The sequence below is a fragment of the Bubalus kerabau genome, chromosome 5, assembly GCF_029407905.1.
Source record: "Bubalus kerabau isolate K-KA32 ecotype Philippines breed swamp buffalo chromosome 5, PCC_UOA_SB_1v2, whole genome shotgun sequence".
In the NCBI taxonomy this organism is placed as follows: Eukaryota; Metazoa; Chordata; class Mammalia; order Artiodactyla; family Bovidae; genus Bubalus; species Bubalus kerabau.
Window position 1 is genome coordinate 99,809,670 of NC_073628.1, and position 18,652 is coordinate 99,828,321.

The following is an 18,652-nucleotide window of genomic DNA, read 5'->3' on the forward strand; positions in this document are numbered from 1 at the left end:
CAGTCCAAGGGACTCTCAAGAGTCTTCTCCAACACCACAGTTCAAAAGCATCAATTCTTCAGTGCTCAGCCTTCTTCACAGTCCAACTCTCACATCCATACATGACCACTGGGAAAACCATAGCCTTGACTAGACGAAACTTTGTTGGCAAAGTAATGTCTCTGCTTTTGAATATGCTATCTAGGTTGGTCATAACTTTCCTTCCAAGAAGTAACCATATTTTAATTTCATGGCTGCAGTCACCATCTGCAGTGATTTTGGAGCCCAAAAAATAAAGTCTGACACTATTTCCACTGTTTCCCCATCTATTTCGCATGAAGTGATGGGACCAGGTGCCATGATCTTCGTTTTCTGAATGTTGAACTTTAAGCCAACTTTTTCACTCTCCACTTTCACTTTCATCAAGAGGCTTTTTAGTTCCTCTTCACTTTCTGCCATAAGGGTGGTGTCATCTGCATATCTGAGGTTATTGATATTTCTCCCTGCAATCTTGATTCCAGCTTGTGTTTCTTCCAGTATGTTATTAATTATCTATATTAAATTAGTATAAAATTAATTGTGAATTAAAATTAATATATGTGTGTACCTAATCATATTAGGTAATATTAAAAATTAATAAATGTATATAATTTTTCTCCTGTTTATTTCACAGACTAAACTATCAAGCCTAGGAAGGTAAGGGGGACAGTCTTTCCCCTGGCACTTTCTGAGAAGGGATAAAGGTACCATTCATACTGCTGCTGCTGCTGCTAAGTCGCATCAGTCGTGTCCAACTCTGTGCGATCCCATAGACGGCAGCCCACCAGGCTCTGCTGTCCCTGGGATTCTCCAGGCAAGAACACTGGAGTGGGTTGTCATTTCCTTCTCCAATGTATGAAAGTGAAAAGTGAAAGTGAAGTCGCTCAGTCGTGTCTGACTCTTAGAGACCCCATGGACTGCAGCCCACCAGGCTCCTCCGTCCATGGGATTTTCCAGGCAAGAGTACTGGAGTGGGGTGCCATTGCCTTCTCCCACCGTTTACACTAGACTTTAATAAAAAGTTGCAGAATGTAATTGCTAGGATAACCAACAAAAGAACAGTAAAAGAATGTATAACCAAGTTCATCAAGAGAGGAAATGAAATAATAATATCTAATCCAAAAGAAGGAAACAAAAGGGGAAAGATTAAGCCATTTATGTATTTAATAATGACATCAAATGTAAAGACACTAATTCCATTAGAAGACTGTCACTAATTTAAAAATTATCAAACCAGATTAAAAAAACTCAACTATATGCTGTTGACAAGCGACCCAACTTACATAGAATGCTATAGAAAAGTTGAAAGCAAAATGGATGGATAAAGATATACCATGAAAAAAAGAACCAAACAAAGCTGATATACCAATCTTAGTAACAGGCAAAATAGACTTTATGTCAAAGAGAATTGTTACAGATACAGTAGAACATTTCATAATGAAAAAAAGTCAGTTCTGTCAGGAAGATAAAAGAATGCTAAATTTAAAATACTTAATACTATAATCTCAAAATAGGGCAAACGTGGACAGAATTACAAGGAGAAATAAACGAACCTGCATTTACAGTGGCAGTGAGAAATTTTTAATACACTTCTCTCAATAACTAATAGGCAAGAAGATTGAGGCTTGTTGTTGTTAGTCTGTAAGTCGTGTCTGACTTTTTGTGACCCCATGGACTGAGGTATGCTAGACTTCCCCGACCTTCACTATCTCCTGGAGTTTGCTCAAACTCATGTCTGTTGAGTCAGTGATGCAATCCAACCATCTCATCCTCTGTTGGCCCCTTCTCCTCCTGCTTTCAATCTTTCCCAGCATCAAGGTCTTTTCCAATCAGTCAGTTCTTTGCATCAGGTGGCCAAAGTATTGGAGTTTCAGCTTCAGCATCAGTACTTCCAATGAATATTTAGGACTGATTTCCTTTACAATTGACTGGCTTGAAATCCTTGCTGTCAAGGGACTGTCAAGAATCTTCTCCAACATCACAGTTCAAAAGCATCAATTCTTTGGCACTCAGGCTTCTTTACAGTCCAACTCTCACATTCATACATCACTATTGGAAAAACCATAGCTCTGACTCTATGGACCTTGTTGGTAAAGTGATGTCTCTGCTTTTTAATATGCTATCTAGGTTAGTCATAGCTTTCCTTCCAAGGAACAAGCATCTTTTAATTTCATGGCTGCAGTCACCATCTGCAGTGATTTTGGATCCCAAGAAAATAAAGTCTGTCATTGTTTCCATTGTTTCCCCATCTATTTGCATGAAATGATGGGACTGGATGCCATGATCTTCGTTTTTTGAATATTGTAAATGGTATGTACAAAAAAACCTGTAGCAAATACTGTAGGTCCTAGCCAGATCAGTAAACTGGGAAAAAAAAGATATGAAAATTCAAGTGTAGGGTATAGACTATCATTATTCCCAGACTTCATGATTGCCTGGGTACCAAAGAATTTAAAATATACCAATAAACTATTAGAATGAATAAGTGGATATAGCAAGGTCACTGCAAAATTAATGTGGAAAAAAACGAAACTATTTTTTTATATTCCAGTAACAAAGCTTTTGAACTGTGGTGTTGGAGAAGACTCTTGGGAGTCCCTTGACAGCAAGAAGATCCAACCAGTCCATTCTTAAGGAGATCAGTCCTGGGTGTTCTTTGGAAGGAATGATGCTGAAGCTGAATCTCCAATACTTTGGCCACCTCATGCAAAGAGTTGACTCATTGGAAAAGACTGATGCTGGGAGGGATTGGGGGCAGGAGGAGAAGGGGACGACAGAGGATGAGATGGTTGGATGGCATCACCAACTCGATGGACATGAGTTTGAGCATACTCTGGGAGTTGGTGATGGACAGGGAGGCCTGGCGTGCTGCGATTCATGGGGTCGCAAAGAGTCGGACACGACTGAGCGACTGAACTGAACAACTAGAAAGTGAAATTTAAAAATAAGATGCCATTTATCATTGTTCCCAAGAACACCAAAAGCTCCAGGTTCGATGCAGGATACAGGAAGCTTGGGGCTGGTGCACTGGGATGACCCAGAGGGATGGTATGGGGAAGGAGGTGGGAGGGGGGTTCAGGATGGGGAACACGTGTACACCCGTGGTGGATGCATGTTGATGTATGGCAAAACCAATACAATATTGTAAAGTAAATAAATAAATAAGAAATCTGAAAAAAAAAAGCACAGGAATAAATCTTAAAAAAAAAAAGATGCTTATATTTTCTACACAGGAAACTACAAAGCATTACTGGAATTTATTAAAGAAGATCTAACTAAATGTTCATGGACTAAGTACTCAGTTCTGTAAAGATGTCAATTCTGCCAAACTGATCTACAGATTCAATGTAATCCCAACACAGAGCTCAGCAGGACATGTGTGGGTGCGTGTATTGAAAAACAGATTCAGAAATGTATATAGAGGACTTCCCTGGTGGCACAATGAATAAGAATCTGCCTGACAATGCAGGGGACACAGGTTCAATCCCTGGTCCAGGAAGATTCCATGTTCCTCGGAGCAATTAAGGCTCTGTGCCACAACTACAGAAGCCCACGTGCCGCAACTACTGAGCCTGTGGACCTAGAGCTTATGCTCTGAGACAAGAGAAGCCATCACAATGAGCCCACACCCCTCAACTAGAGAGTAGTCCCGGCTCGTCACAACTAGAGAAAGCCTGTGCACAGCAACGAAGACCCAGAGCAGCCAAAACAACAAACAAAAATGTATGTAGAAATACAAAGCTCCAGTAGTGTTTAAGATAGTCCCAGAAAATAAAAGCTGGAGAAATTACTCTTTCAGATGTCAAGAGATTTGGGTTGTTTCCAGTCTTTTGCTATTACACAGTGTGCACTGAATTGCCTTTGCATATCTTTTGGGCATTTTTGCAATCTTTGGGATAGATTTTTATAAGTGTGCTTCTCATAGCTCAGTTGGTAAAGAATCCACCTGTGATGCAGGAGACCCTGGTTCGATTCCTGGGTCAGGAAGATTCCCTGGAGAAGGGATAGGCTACCCACTTTGGTATTCTTGGGCTTCCTGTGTGGCTCAGCTGGTAAAGAATCTGCCTGGAATGTGGGAGCCCTGGCTTGAGAAGACCCCTGGAGAAAGGAAAGGCTTCCCACTCCAGTATTCTGGCCCTGGAGAATGGGGGTCTCAAAGTCGGACACGACTGAGTGACTTTCACTTTCAGCACCTTTTCATATAGCTAAAATCTGCTTGCATTTTTGTTTATCAGATTGTGTACTGATATCTCTAGTTCATTATTCTATGGAGATATTGCTCATTTTTAAAGAAATTCTCTATATATTAGTTATTAAGTTGAACCATATGAAATTGGTTAGGTCTAAAATGGTCTGATACCAGCAATTTCAGATAATTTAACTGAATGTATTAATCCTCTTATTTGCAATAAAATTTGTAAATGTTTTCTCCACTTTGTTGTTTGTATTTTTACATACTTTATGGTGTTTTGGGCTATGTAATTTTATATTTTTATGTAAACACATCAATCAATCCTTTTCCTTACTGCTTCTGGAATTTGTCATAGTCAGGAAAGTTTCTGGATTATAACTCCTAGGTTTTATAAAAGTTTCCCCCTATTTTCTTCAATTTGCATCTGAATCTGTGATCCTATTAGAATATATTTTGGTGCATGGTGTAAGAATGGGATCAATTTTGTATTTTTCATATGCCTTCTCAATATCTCAATGTTATATATATCTCAGTATCATATATTTAAATTTTTAAACTGATTTGTGAAGTCACATTTATGTATAGAAATTTCTATGCTCAGTTGGGTTGATTTCTTGATTTTCTGTTCTATTTGGTTTGTCTTTTATATATGCAATGACACCACAATGTTTTAATTATAAAAGCTTTAGGATATATTTTCATATCTGCTTGTGCTAACTAACCCTTCATCATTGTACTTCTTTGGGGGTGGGATTTTCCTGGCTATTTTGCTTGTGTATTCTTCCAAATGACCTTTATAATTAAAACATCTTGTCCTAGAAAAAAAACATGATAATAGTCTCATTGGGAGTATGCTAACATAGGGAAGACTGGGTTTTCCATTTCTTCTCCAATCAGTTCTGACAGGCTATATTTTTTTCTAGGAATTTGCAAGCTTTCCCGAGGATTGTCAATAACTTTTGTCCTCTCTTATTTGCCTGTCTTCTATTTTGTATTGGGTGTTTAACTCATTCGTTTTCTTCTCTTTATTTTTACTTATATAGGTGTTAAATGTTACAATTTTTGCTCTCTATCTTAGGCATTTTATTATGTTTTTACCATTGTTATTTCAAGGCATTGTATAATATCATTTTATATTTGTTCATTAACTTGACAGATCAGAAGCTTTAAAATTTCCAGGTGAAAGGTCTTTTCATGTTTCATTTGTTATTAACTTCTAGTTTGATTGTAAGGTCATTTCATAAACAAGGCTCAGAGAGGTTAAGTGATCTGCCCAAGGTCACACATTTAGCAAGAGGTGGGGCTTGACTGGAAACTCAGAGTCCGCATACCTTCCACAGTCTCAACCTGCCCCTAAGGTCCACAGGTATCTACACTATTTAATCAGCACCAGTACAATTCCAGCAGGTGTCACAGTGAGACAGTAAAGCTTCATGGTTCAAACTGTCATGGAATATTAAAATTTAATTTCCATGGGTAGGAGATTAAAATGTTGATAGAAGTAATAATTAAGTGGGGGATTTTTCTTGAAATAAACTCAAGTCACTCTTGATCTGGGTTCTGAGAAAGGCTTATGTAAAGGTAGTTTACCTGGGAGTGTATAAGCCTGGAAAACAGAAGTGAGGGTCACAGACATGAAAGGGAAGAAAGCCAATTCAATGATGTATTATTGAGTCGGCCAGGTGGTTCCATTTAGTGAGACTCTCTCTGGAGCCTTATAACACAAAACCACTCTCAGAACTGTCCTCCTAGGGAGAAATGGGGGAAGACTATATCCATCAGGTCCTGTCCACCATTGGTTAGGGGTAGACCCCAGACATTCTTGCCTGGAGAATTCCATGGACAGGGGAGCCTGGTGGGCTACAGTCCATGGGGTCACAAAGAGTCGGACATGACTGAGCAACTATCACTCACCAGACTCTATCTCCCCACACCTCTGATCTGGGCATAGATCAAGAACAACTGGTCTCCCTGCATCACCTGTTACCAGAGGCATTCCACCTGGGCTTGAGACAGGTGTGGTCCTCCTCCTGACTCCCAACCCCTGCTCTGGGGAAAGTGGGTAGAAGTCTGCTCAAAACTAACGAGAGAAAGAGGGCAGGTGGAGAGGATTTGGAGTGGAAGCCAGAAGTGTCCAATGCAAGTAAGCACTTTAACAAACGTGTTTTGATGCAAATCTTCAAAATTGGGGATCTACTGAAAATTATGGATCCCTATTTTGATAGGAATGACCCATTATCATGATGGATTGGGTTCTGAGAATTTCATTACAAACTGGGAGTAAGGCATATTTTACTCAGTTTTCTTTATTCTTGTGAGTATTCGCTTGTGTGTGTGTTTATAAGAGTGAGATGTTCAGGCTGCCAGCAAAAAGTCCTGATTATAAATAAAGGAAGGATAAAATGAAAGGATGAGAATCTCCCTTGACAGAGAACTTTCCTTGAAATATGGGAGCCATGCTGGTCTTTTTAATTAAAAAAAATTTGGCTCCTCTATGATATGTGGAACCTTAGTTCCTTGACCAAGGATCGAACCCATGCATCCTGCAGGGGAAGCACAGAGTCTTAACCACCAGACCGCGAGAGAAGCCCCCAGGAGCTGTGTTTTAGTAAGCATGCTTTCTTCCTCCTAACTAGTTTATCCTTTTAAGAATAAGTGGAGACCCACCCAAACAAGGACTCAGTGACATGTATATACATTTAAAATAGAATCTCTTACCCTATAAGTTTATCCTCAACTCATGGTTATTCTTACTCTCAGATTCTAGGTTAATGTTTAAAAATCTAAACATATCTTAATAGTATTTATGACTCATTTGTACCAGTAATGCAGGCAATGAAATAATGTCCAGCAAACAGCTTACTCCACATTATATTAACACATTTTCTGTTCTCTATTCAGAGGCTTGGTGCAATCTGCCTAATTCTCCCCAGGAAATAAATGGCTTGGAGTCATTTCATTCAGAATAAAATGTGAAAGTTATTTTTTCCCCCTGATACAAATATTGCATGGTGCGACAGCATCAAGTTGAAATTCAAAGTTACTTTATAAATGCAAGGTGCTCTTAGTATCAGCAAATGGCGAATCAGCGAAGACACTGCCCGTGTAAGTCCTTTGGGGGGTCTCCCTAACAGGGGAGAGGGTCATTTGCCCATGAGGCTTACCCTTAAACCATTTGTGTTCTACCATGTTATCGGAAGATAATATTTTTTTGGCAGTTCTGAGCCTTTCAGGGAAAAGGTTACAAAATATAGGCTTAAATTCAAGAACATTCCAGAATCCATGTAAAAGCAAGAGAAAAGTTTTCTCCTGCCTTACTAGTCTCCCTGTGGAAAATTACAGAAGACCTAACTGGGCACGTCCCTTAGAGGAAACCTGTCATTGCTGTTATGATTATTGTAATAATCACTTCTCAAGAACCCGGTTCCTCATGGAAACCGAACCAGTAATGATGCTCATAAAGTCTTTTGGCTGCACTTGCCTGTAGCTGATAAACTTGGTCAAATCCAAGAGGGGAAAATCCTATGGAAGACCCCTGCCTCCCCGCCCCGACCCCATCCTACCACCAGTGATCCAAAAAGACACATCCAGAAATGGTTAACACAGAGCAAGACCAACCTCAAATCACCCCTGGAAGTGGCCGTCCCAGGACTGAAAGGATGACAGAGACTTGTTAAGTCTCTGGGTGTCACTGAGCCCTTGACTCATGTGTGTCATAGTTCATATGAATAAGACTTTCCTGGATTAACTCAGATATAACTAAATTGCCCAGCGAGGAGGAGCAATTTTCATTTACAGAAAACTATTACAGGCCATAAAACCCTTTACCCATGACGCTCACCAATTACGGGTGAGCCAGGACGCTGACATCCTTCCTGTGCTATCCCACGCAGCAGGGAGGCCAGCCTTCCCCACCGCCCCCAGGCGCAGGGGTGGGGGGTGGGGGTGGTCACTGCTCACGTCTGTCTTTCTCAATGTTACAAAGAACATATTGTCATGCATTTATGGATGATGCCTGTTATTCAGGGGAAATGCATACATTTGTTTAAAAGGTCTAAGTACGAAGAGAACAGGCTTGTGACTGCCAGTGGGGAGGAGGGTGGAGGACAGAAGGATTGGGAGTTTGAATTTGCAGATGCAAACTAGTGTATATAGGATGGATAGACAACAAGGTCCTACTGTATAGCCCAGGGACTGTATTCAATATCCTATGATAAACCATAATGAAAGATAATATGAAAAAGAATATATATATATGTATATCTGAGTCACTTTACTGTACAGCAGAAATTAACATGACATTGTAACTCAAATAAAAATAAATATAAGTAATAAAAATAAATAAGGAATTAAAAAAAGAAGTTGGATTTTGTGGAAGTGATGATTAGCATCTGTACCCTTCCCCAGAACTATGTTTGCAAAAACAAAGAAAATAAACCTTAAAAAAACCTTTTTTTTTTTTCTGTACTGTATTCTGGGAGACACATTGAAATGGCTATGTCATCATTCCAAGCAAAGCATTCTGATTTCTTTCCTCTGACGGACTTAGACTGGAGGATCCCAACTTCGTGTGTTCTCAGATCCTGTGTCTGGTTGCTTTGCACCCCTGGCTGAAATCTCCCAGCCACCAAGACAGGGGTTATGGTTGGTCTTTAGCTTCATCTGCACTCTCAGGCCAGCCAAGTGATCCCATCACCCTCACCTAATCAGAACTTCCAAGGACCATTTCTATCAAAAACTAAGCTGCTCTCCTTGCCTCTCAATTTTTAGAAGGAGACGTGGATTCCTATTTTATGCAGAAAATGGCAACCAATAGTCACCCTTGGCTGCCAGCTACCAAGCCTACCAGCCTCCTTGAGTTTCATCTCCTTTTTCATCCTTCCCTTCATCCTTTCCAAGGCCAAGCTCTCCATCAGTGCACTGGTCTACAGCCCCTTCCTCGCCAAGATCCCTCTCATTGTCTCTCTTCTTCTTGTGTCTTCAACATCTCTGGCTCCTGGCCCTGGGACCAGCACTCCTCCAGCCACTTCCCCATCTCCTTCCCTCACAAGTCAACCGAAGGGCACACTTGTCTGTAGCAGTGACTGCTATTGGCTCCTTGCCATCCAGTCCCCTTCCTTCTTTTGGAAAGAACTTCCCTTGGCTCTGGCTGGTCATGCACTTGTGACTATGTGGTCGGCCTCTCTTGCCGTCTTGCCAGCTGGGGAGGCCATGCCACTGAGCTCTGGCCTGGGGTCCACATAGGGCGGTGTGGGCTGCTCTGAAGTGTGTCTCAGAGGAGTGGCTTGTACCCTCGCTTCCTTGTTCCCCTCCCTGAGGACTGGACGGTGGATCTGATGTTGTGAGCTGCCCTTCACCAGATGGACACAGGCAACACCTGGGGAGGGTTGGGGTGGGGGCAGAGCAGGCTGTAGAAGAAACCACTGGATAACTTGGTGGAATGGAGCCGCCCACCTGATGTACCCCAGGCTTGGACAGGAGAGAGAAATAAACCCCGTGTCTTTTTTTAAAATTTATTTATTTTATTTGGAGGCTAATTACTTTACAATATTGTAGTGGTTTTGCCATACATTGACATGAATCAGCCATGGGTGTACATGTGTTCCCCATCCTGAACCCCCCCTCCCACCTCCCTCCCCATCCCATCCCTCTGGGTCATCCCAGTGCACCAGCCCTGAGCACCCTGTCTCATGCATCAAACCTGGACTGGTGATCTGTTTCACATATGATAATACACATGTTTCAATGCTATTCTCTCAATTCATCCCACCCTCGCCTTCTCCCACAGAGTCCAAAAGTCTGTTCTATACATCTGTGTCTCTTTTGCGGTCTCACATATAGGGTTATCATAACCCTGTGTCTTGTCTGAGCAGCTGTCATGGATGTGAAAGCAGCCCAACCTCTGTCTTAACTAAGATATTGTCACCAAGACATGGAAGCAACCTGAGTGTCCATCAACAGATGAATGGATAAAGAAGATGTGAGATACACACGTACACAATGGAATATTACTGAGATGTAAAAAAGAACACAATAATGCCATTTGCAGCAACATGGATGGACCTGGAGATTATTATACTAAGTGAAATAAGCCAGACAAATATCATATAATATCACTTAGATGTGGAATCTAGAAAGAAAAATGATAGAAATGAATTTATTTAAGAAACAGAAACAGACTCACAGACACAGAAAACAAACTCATGGTTATTCCTGAGGGGAGGAGGGTTAAATTAGGAGTTTGGAATTAACATAGACACACTCCTATATACAAAATAGATGAACGACAAGGACCTGCTGTATAGCACAGGGAACTACACTCAGTATTTTGTAAGAAGCTCTAAAGGAAAAAAATCTGAAAAAGGATATAGAAATGAAGATATAGATATGCTGGACTGGCCAAAAAGTTCATCTGAGTTTTTGTACCATCTTCTGGAAAAAACAAATTTTTTTTTGCCAGCCCAATATGTATATATAACTGAAACACTTTGCTGTATATCTGAAACTGACACAACACTGTAAATCAACTATACTTCAAAAAATAAATAAATAAATAAAAGAGGAATGTAATTTCCAAACCTAATTCTCAAGAAAAAAAATTTTTTGTCTGTGCTCATTGTCTACCCCTCTCTTCCATCACTCACTCCTCAACCCACTGCAACCAAGCTTCCCCACCACCAGGCTGAAAGTGCTCCCATCAAGGTCACAGAGAAACCATCAGCAAAATCCAGTAGGCACTTGTCCATCCTTGGACACCCTGCAGTTTCTGACCATTCCCCCAGAGTCCCCTGCTGATCGTCATCTCTCCCTTGGCCTCTGTCTCATAGACTCTCCCACCTTCCTCCATCTCTCTGTTCTTTTCTGTTCTCACCATGCACCCTCCCAGAGTGATTCTCCGCTGCCATGCATTCAACCATCAGAGACAATGGCTCTGGCAAGTTTAAGCTAAAATGGAATTGATGAGGAGATATAGCTCAAAGGATCAAAGTAAAAGTAAAGAATCAGGGACTCCCCTCATGGTCCAGTGGTTAAGAATCTTTCTGCCAACGCAGGGGACCCAGGTTCAATTCCTGGTCCAGGAAGATTCCACATGCCCCAGGGCAACTAAGCCTGTGTGCCACAACAACAGAAGCCCGAGTGCCTAGAGCCTGGGCTCTGCAACAAGAGAAGCCACTGCGATGAGAAGCCCACACACCTCAACTACGGAGTAGCCCCTGCTTGCTGCAACTAGAGAAAGCCTGCTCTCAGCAAGAGACCAAGCACAGCTGAACATAAATAAATAAATAATAAATTTAAAAAATAAAAGTGAAGCACCAGGCTTGGAAAGAACAAGAACAAGGATCAGGGGAATAGGAACAAAGTGGTAATTTCATCAGGTTGTCCCCTCTGGGATAACCCAGGTCTGTCCATTTGAAATGTTTGCACAATTCTGCTAAGAATTTCAGTTTCAGAGAGAGAGAATACTTGATCAATCTAACTGGTGTCACAAACCCAGCCCTTGGCAAGGGAAGGAAAAGCCTTTTCATGGACAATTTTATCAAGATTGCATCCAACTAGAGAGGAGAAGGCAATGGCACCCCACTCCAGTACTCTTGCCTGGAAAATCCCATGGGCGGAGGAGCCTGGTAGGCTCCAGTCCATGGGATTGCTAAGAGTCAGGCACGACTGAGCGACTTCACTTTCACTTTTCACTTTCATGCATTGGAGAAGGAAATGGCAACCCGCTCCAGTGTTCTTGCCTGGAGAATCCCAGGGACAGGGGAGCCTGGTGGGCTGCCATCTGTGGGGTCGCACAGAGTCAGACATGACTGAAGCGACTTAGCAGCAGCAGCAGCAGCAGAGAGGATTAGATTCCCAACCTGTATTGTCACACTGTGAAGTGAAGTGAAGTGAAATTTGCTCAGTTGTGTCTGACTTTTTGCGACCCCATGGACTATACAGTCCATGGAATACTCCAGGCCAGAATACTGGAGTGGGTAGCCTTTCCTTTCTCCAGGGGATCTTCCCAAACCCAGGGATCGAACCCAGGTCTTCTGCATTGCAGGCAGATTCTTTACCAGGTAAGCCACAAGGGAAGCCCCAGAATACTGGAGTGGATAGCCTATCCCCTCTCCAGTGGATCTTCCCAACCCAGGAATTGAACTGGGGTCTCCTGCATTGCATGTGGATTCTTTACCAACTGAGCTATGAAGGAAGCCCAGGAGCCAGAAGGTTGAGTGCCAACAAGCAAAAGTAACAAGACAGTCATTCCAAATCATCCCTCTCTGCCCAACAACCATGCATTCTGCTTCATATGCAAATAATTACAGAACAGCCTGAAATAAAACACAATTATTATATGTGCAAATGTAAATGAGCCTCTTTATTATCCAACACCCAATAATTCATACACAAATGTATCCAGTTTCAAGTTCAGAATCTGGAGGAAAGTCTGTTTTTCCTCTGGTTCTATCACAATTCCACGTGGATATGCTGCAGACTGGGCTTCCCAGGTGGTGCTGGTTGAAAAGAACCTGCCTGTCAAGTCAGGAGATGTAAGAGATGTGAGTTTGATCCCTGGGTCAGGAAGATCCCCTGGAGGAAGGCATGTCAACCCACTTCAGTGTTCTTACCTGGAGAATTCCACGGACAGAAGAGCCTGATGGGCTCCAGTCTATGGAGTCACAAGGAGTTGGACATGATTGAAGCAATTTGGCAGCAGCAGCATGCAGACTATGAGTTAAAAGATAAATTTAGTACCACAAACATATTCTATGTTACTGTGAAGTAAAAAAAGAGAAAAAAAGGATAAATACTCCTAACTCCACTCCTGGGTCCCCAGACATACATATTCCTGCCACAGGGAGAGGGGCACCAAGCATGAACCTCGGGATGGAAGCTGGATGTTCAACCTCCTTGACAGCACTCACTTTCACAAGCTCTGGACTCCCATCTGATGCAATAATTGAGCTCTCAGAAGACCATGTCAGCATCTGCATTAGTTGGTATTCTACTAAGGACCAGAGCCAATAGAATGTACATATTTATGTACAGAGATTTATTATGAGGGATTGGCCCAGATGATTACGGAGGCTCATAAACCCATAGATCTACAGTCAGGATGTTAGAGACCCCAAGAGAGCTGATGGTGTAGTTCCAGTTTAAATGCTAGCAGGCTTGACACCCAGAAAGAGCCAATGATTCCGTTCGAGTCCAAAATCAGGAGAAAGATCAAAGCAGTCAGGCAGGAGGAGTCCTCCCTTACTCGCCAGAGGGTTGACCCTTTTGTTCTATTCAGGCCTTCAGCTGATTGAACGGGGCCCACCACATTGGGGAAAGCAATCTGCATTATTCAGTCTACTGATTCCAAAATCAACCTCATTATGAAACACCCTCACAGACACACCCAGAATAATGTTTGATCAAACATCCAGGCACCTTGTGGCCCAGTTAAGTTGACATAAAACTAACCATCATAGCATCCTGTAAAGCCAGTGCTTTGGGGGCTTGTGCACATGGTAAGACAGGCAACTCTCAATGGGGTGAGGATGGGCTATAGACATTGAGGGTCAGAGCCAGCACATTATAGCCTGTCCAAACTGAAGTGCCTTCTCTGGCTCTTTGGCCCTTTCCAAACTGGTGGCTTTTGGCAACTGGCAAGCTGAAGATGCCATATGTAGTCTCCAAAACCCAGCAATGCTCCAAGCATGTGCCTCATTCTCACTTGATGGCAGGGACTCAAAGAGCAGGGACTGTCCTTTTGTAACAAGGAAGAACAAATCTGACTCCATATTGGATCTGTTTCTTTTACTTTAACTATTTTCTTCTGTTGCTTTTGCTACGAGTTAATCACTAAATGGATGTTACTTATAAGCTTAAATCATATAGAATGGCACCACCTTAATGGCAGAAAGCAAAGAGGAACTAAAGAGCCTCCTGATGAAGATGAAAGAGGAGAGGGAAAAACCTGGCTTAAAAATCAGCATTTAAAAAACCATGGCATCTGGTCCCATAATTTCATGGCAAATAAATGGGGAAAAATGGAAACAGTGACAGACTTTATTTTATTGGGCTCCAAAATCACTGCAGATGGTGACTGCAGCCATGAAATTAAAAGACACTTGCTCCTTGGAAGAAAAGCTATGACCAACCTAGACAGAGTATTAAAAAGCAGAAACATCACTTTGCTGACAAAGGTCAATATAGTCAAGCTATGGTTTTCTCAGAAGTCACGTATGGATGTGAGAGCTGGACCATAAAGAAGGCTGAGCACCAAAGAATTCATGGTTTTGAGCTGTGGTGCTGGAGAAGACTCTGGAGAGTCCTTTGGACTGCAAGGAGATCAAACCAGTCAGTCCTAAAGGAAATCAACCCTGAATATTCATTGAAAGGACTAATGATGAAGCTGAAGCTCAAATACTTTGGCCACCTGATGCAAACAGCTGACTCATTGGAAAAGACCCTGAAGCTGGGAAAGATTGAAGGCAGCAGGGGAAGGGGATGACAGAGGATGAGATGGTTGGATGGCATCATCGACTCAATGGACATGAGTTTGAGCAAACTCTGGGAGATGGTGAAGGACAGGGAAGCCTGGCATGCTGCTGCAACCCATGGGGTTGCCAAGAGTTGGACATGACTGAGTGACTGAAAAACAACAACAATAATTACAGAATGGCCAATCTCTGAGAACCCTGCCTCACGTGTAGTGAGCATTAAGCTAAAACACCTCTGTTTAGCTCAAAGGAGCACGCTGACCAGGCCAACCTATGAGTGGCTGCAGGAAGGAAGATATTAACACATCCTCTCTGGAGTCTGACTGGAACCAGGAAGTGTTTGAATTTGCTCCCTCCCACTTCAGTATAAAAGAAGCCTGAATTCTAACTCAGACAAGATGGTTCTTTGGGACATGAGTCTACCATTTTCTTGGTCTTCTGGCTTTCCAAATAAAATTGCTGTTTCTTTACCCAGTTCCTTGTCTCTCGATTTATTGGCCTGTCTACAGTGAGCAGTATGAGCTTGGACTCAGTAAAACCTTCACTTTGGAGGGCAAATCCTGGCACATCACAGATCATAGGACCTCCAGAAATTTCACAGACCCTTGTACCTTCATAGGATTTCATCTTCCACCATCAGTCACTTATGTTTCTCACCAAGTTGTCTATGACACCACCTGCTGCCTCCTACAGTTATTGTCTAAACTGGTGGGTGTGGGGTTATGACTGCTCATCCTCCTATCCACCCAAATCATCCATGAATTCAAGATAAAGAGTACTTTGTAACACAGGACACAAGGATTCGATGACAGGCAAACTGATCAAAAGAGAAAAACCAAAATGCATTGTGAGCAAGAAGAAGGATCACTCTCCTAATTTTACCATCACAGATTTGGAATACGTTTGCCTCCTGTTTATGGGGCTTTTGAGAAGGCTTTTGTTCTGTCCCATTGAGTTGAGTTAACGAGGGTAATGAACTTGGAAACTGAAAAGAATTACTGTCTGGGCAGCTCTTTCAGGTTCCCAGCGATTCTTTTCATGTGGTCTATTTCCTGGTGGCAATAACATTTGTTTACCTTGAAAATGAGAGAAGACACTTTTATGGCAGGCTGTCCCCATGGTGCGCTGATCTGAGTTTACCAGAGGCTCTGAGTTATCTCCTCCCGTGAGGAGCTGGGGAACCGGGTGAAAGCGGTTGACTCCACCAGAAGCAGATTCAATGAGAGAAAAGAGAAAGGGACAGATTTATTCCCATTCTACTTGTCCTCCAGAACACTGGTTTCATCAGAATGCAAAGTTATAGCCCCAGAAGAGAAGGGAGTCTGCCACATTGAATATTTCGCCTGCGTGTTGAGGTTAGGAGTTTGGGAACATTCTCCCCTATTATGCGATTCTGGCAGTCGATACACTTTGCATTTTTCAATTTATAATCTTTTACAAAAAATTTTGGCCACAGCCCTTGGCACATAGAATCTTCGTTCCCTAACCAGGGATCGAATCCATACCCCTTGCATTGAAAACTCAGAGTCTTAACCACTGGACTACCAGGAAAGCTCCATTTTTCAATTCCTAATGTTTCATCTATGAGTTTACAAATATTTCCCCCTTCTTGAAGTAATCAAAGTTTTCACGACTGATCACATGTTAAACATTTCCTAACCTCCACAATGAGACTATTCATATCCTGTGGAACAAACAAAAACGATTCTCAAGGGAGAATGGGAAGCACAATTTCACATCCATGTTGAAGCCATCGTCGTAACATCACACGGCTGCCCATCACCAGAGAAGCATAAATTTCATTACAGGGTCCTTATCCACAGAGGCAAGTGTCATGTTTGGAACCTGATTTTACAAAAGTTGTCATGGATGAGTTTTAAGATATTAATTTTTGTGATGAGTATCTTTTCAGACATTATAATAAACCCAATAACTAAATTTTTTGTTTAAATCTTTAAAAAAGGTTTTTGCTAGAAGGATCCAAACTCCTTTGGCAGGCCAGTGAACTCTGGTTTCTAATCCAGTTTGTACTTGAGATAATAGATGATTTGTTTCTGAGATAATAGATAGCTCCTGGGGAAAACAGCAGAGTGCATGCAATGGGTATAAGTCCTAAGTAGGACCCAGCAGTGGATAATATTTGTTAGAAGACAGATACGCTATTTCCTTTTTAAGAATAAAGGGGAAAATCCATCTTTTCTGAATACAAAAGCCAGCACGGAGAGCTTCCTTACTTGGCGACACACTTTAATTCTTCTCATTTTTGGCTCCTTTCTCATGTTGGAGAAAGAGTGAAGGAAAACCAGAAAGGAAAATCACTGTCTTTTCTCTGATTGGTTGGGGCCATCTGAGAAGCCTATTCTTACCCAAGAAGAAAAGCTACTGGCAGATTAACAGAGCTGCACGCAAAGGCCGATCATAGCAACGGACTCCCCCCAAAACCATCCGCGGGAGGGCAAACGTGGACGGGAAACACCCTGACAAAGCTCTGAGAGAGGAACTGATAGTAATTAAGGACAAATGTGGGGAACCCGCATTGTAAATTTATTTTAAAATCTGTTGAAGTGCTTTAAAAACTTTTATTGTGAAAAATTACAAATATAAAAATAAGAGAAAAATGTCACGAACTCCTATACCCATCATGCACCTTCAACAAAACCTCCTTCCCCCATTATTACTGTGAAGCAAACCCCATATACAATTTCATCAATAAATTTTTCATTGTCGTTGTTCAGTCGCCCAGTCATGTCCAATTCTTTGCGACCCCATGGACTGCAGCATGCCAAGCCTCCCTATCCCTCACCATCTCCTGGAGTTTGCCCAAGTTTATGGCCATTGCATTGTGTGATGCCATTCAGCCATCTCATCCTCTGATGCCCTCTTCTTCTGCCCTCAATCTTTCCCAGCAACAGGGACTTCTCCAATGAGTTGGCTGTTTGCATCAGATGACCAAAATACTGGAGCTTCAACTTTAGCATCAGTCCTTCCCATGAGTATTCAGGATTGATGTCCCTTAAGATTGGTTTGATCTCCTTGCTGTATCAATATATATCTCTAAATGATAAAGATTCTTAAAAAAAAAAAATGAGATAGCACACTCCCCCCAAATTAACAAGAATTCCCTGTATTATTAGAGCTCATATTTGGCCATTGGTTCAATGGAAGCAGGATATTCCAATAAGATGAATACATTGCAATTATCCTCTTATGAGGATGGATGAGTGGATTTTTTGGCCGGGGTGTGGATTAATTGCTTGTATTAAAACCCTCTACACACAGAGAGCAGTAGCCTGGTTCTTTGCCTGAATTCCTGGGTGCATGAGGGAGAAATAACATGGCTCTTGCTTGGAGGTGGTAGAGAAGGTGGACTTAGCTGAGATATAGCTCAGGATCCCAGGTCTCTCCTGGGGGAAGTGGAGTAGTGGTCAATACTGGCAATCATTTCTTGGCAATGGCAGAGACAACACCCCCTCCTTTGGGGAACGGGGATCAGATACACCGGCACGGACCCAGTGCCTCATGCTTTGTCATCTTCCAGGGAGCCAGGTGGCACCTGCCTGTCTTGTTTCCCAATGGAACCACCTCACAGGGCTGATGGAGAACTTGGTGGGAATAGGGCACCATGTGTGGCAAATGGCTACTTCCTTGGGGCCCTTGACCTTCGGTCACTGGAATTCCCAAAGCCTCAGTGTCTTGCACCTGCTTAGCTTGTCAGAGCTCTGTTTCTTTTCTTCCCAGGTGTGACATTTAGAACCTCATCCTGGAGTGATGGCCCTTGAAGTGGTCAACGACCTCAGGCGCCTGATGGGCAGGAGAGGAGACCAGGTGTTTTCTCGGGAAAGAAGGTGAATGCCCTTTTCCAGATTATGTTAGATTACAGCTTGGGCTTGTAAATTCCCAGTCCAGAGAATGTCGCAGTAACTTGTGATGGGTGAAGAACATGGACTCCAGGCCAGATGGTGGGAACTCC

General features: G+C 42.3%; 1 long non-coding RNA gene across 1 annotated transcript; it reads right to left on the reverse strand.

Moving 5' to 3' along the window:
- Positions 1-12,583: 12,583 nt before the first annotated feature.
- Positions 12,584-13,442, reverse strand: LOC129653999 (uncharacterized). Its single transcript, XR_008715341.1, has 3 exons — positions 13,120-13,442; positions 12,823-12,922; positions 12,584-12,727 (listed from the first exon to the last, which is right to left on the reverse strand). It is a non-coding gene; the product is annotated as an uncharacterized LOC129653999 (long non-coding RNA).
- Between the last annotated feature and the right edge of the window lie 5,210 nt (positions 13,443-18,652).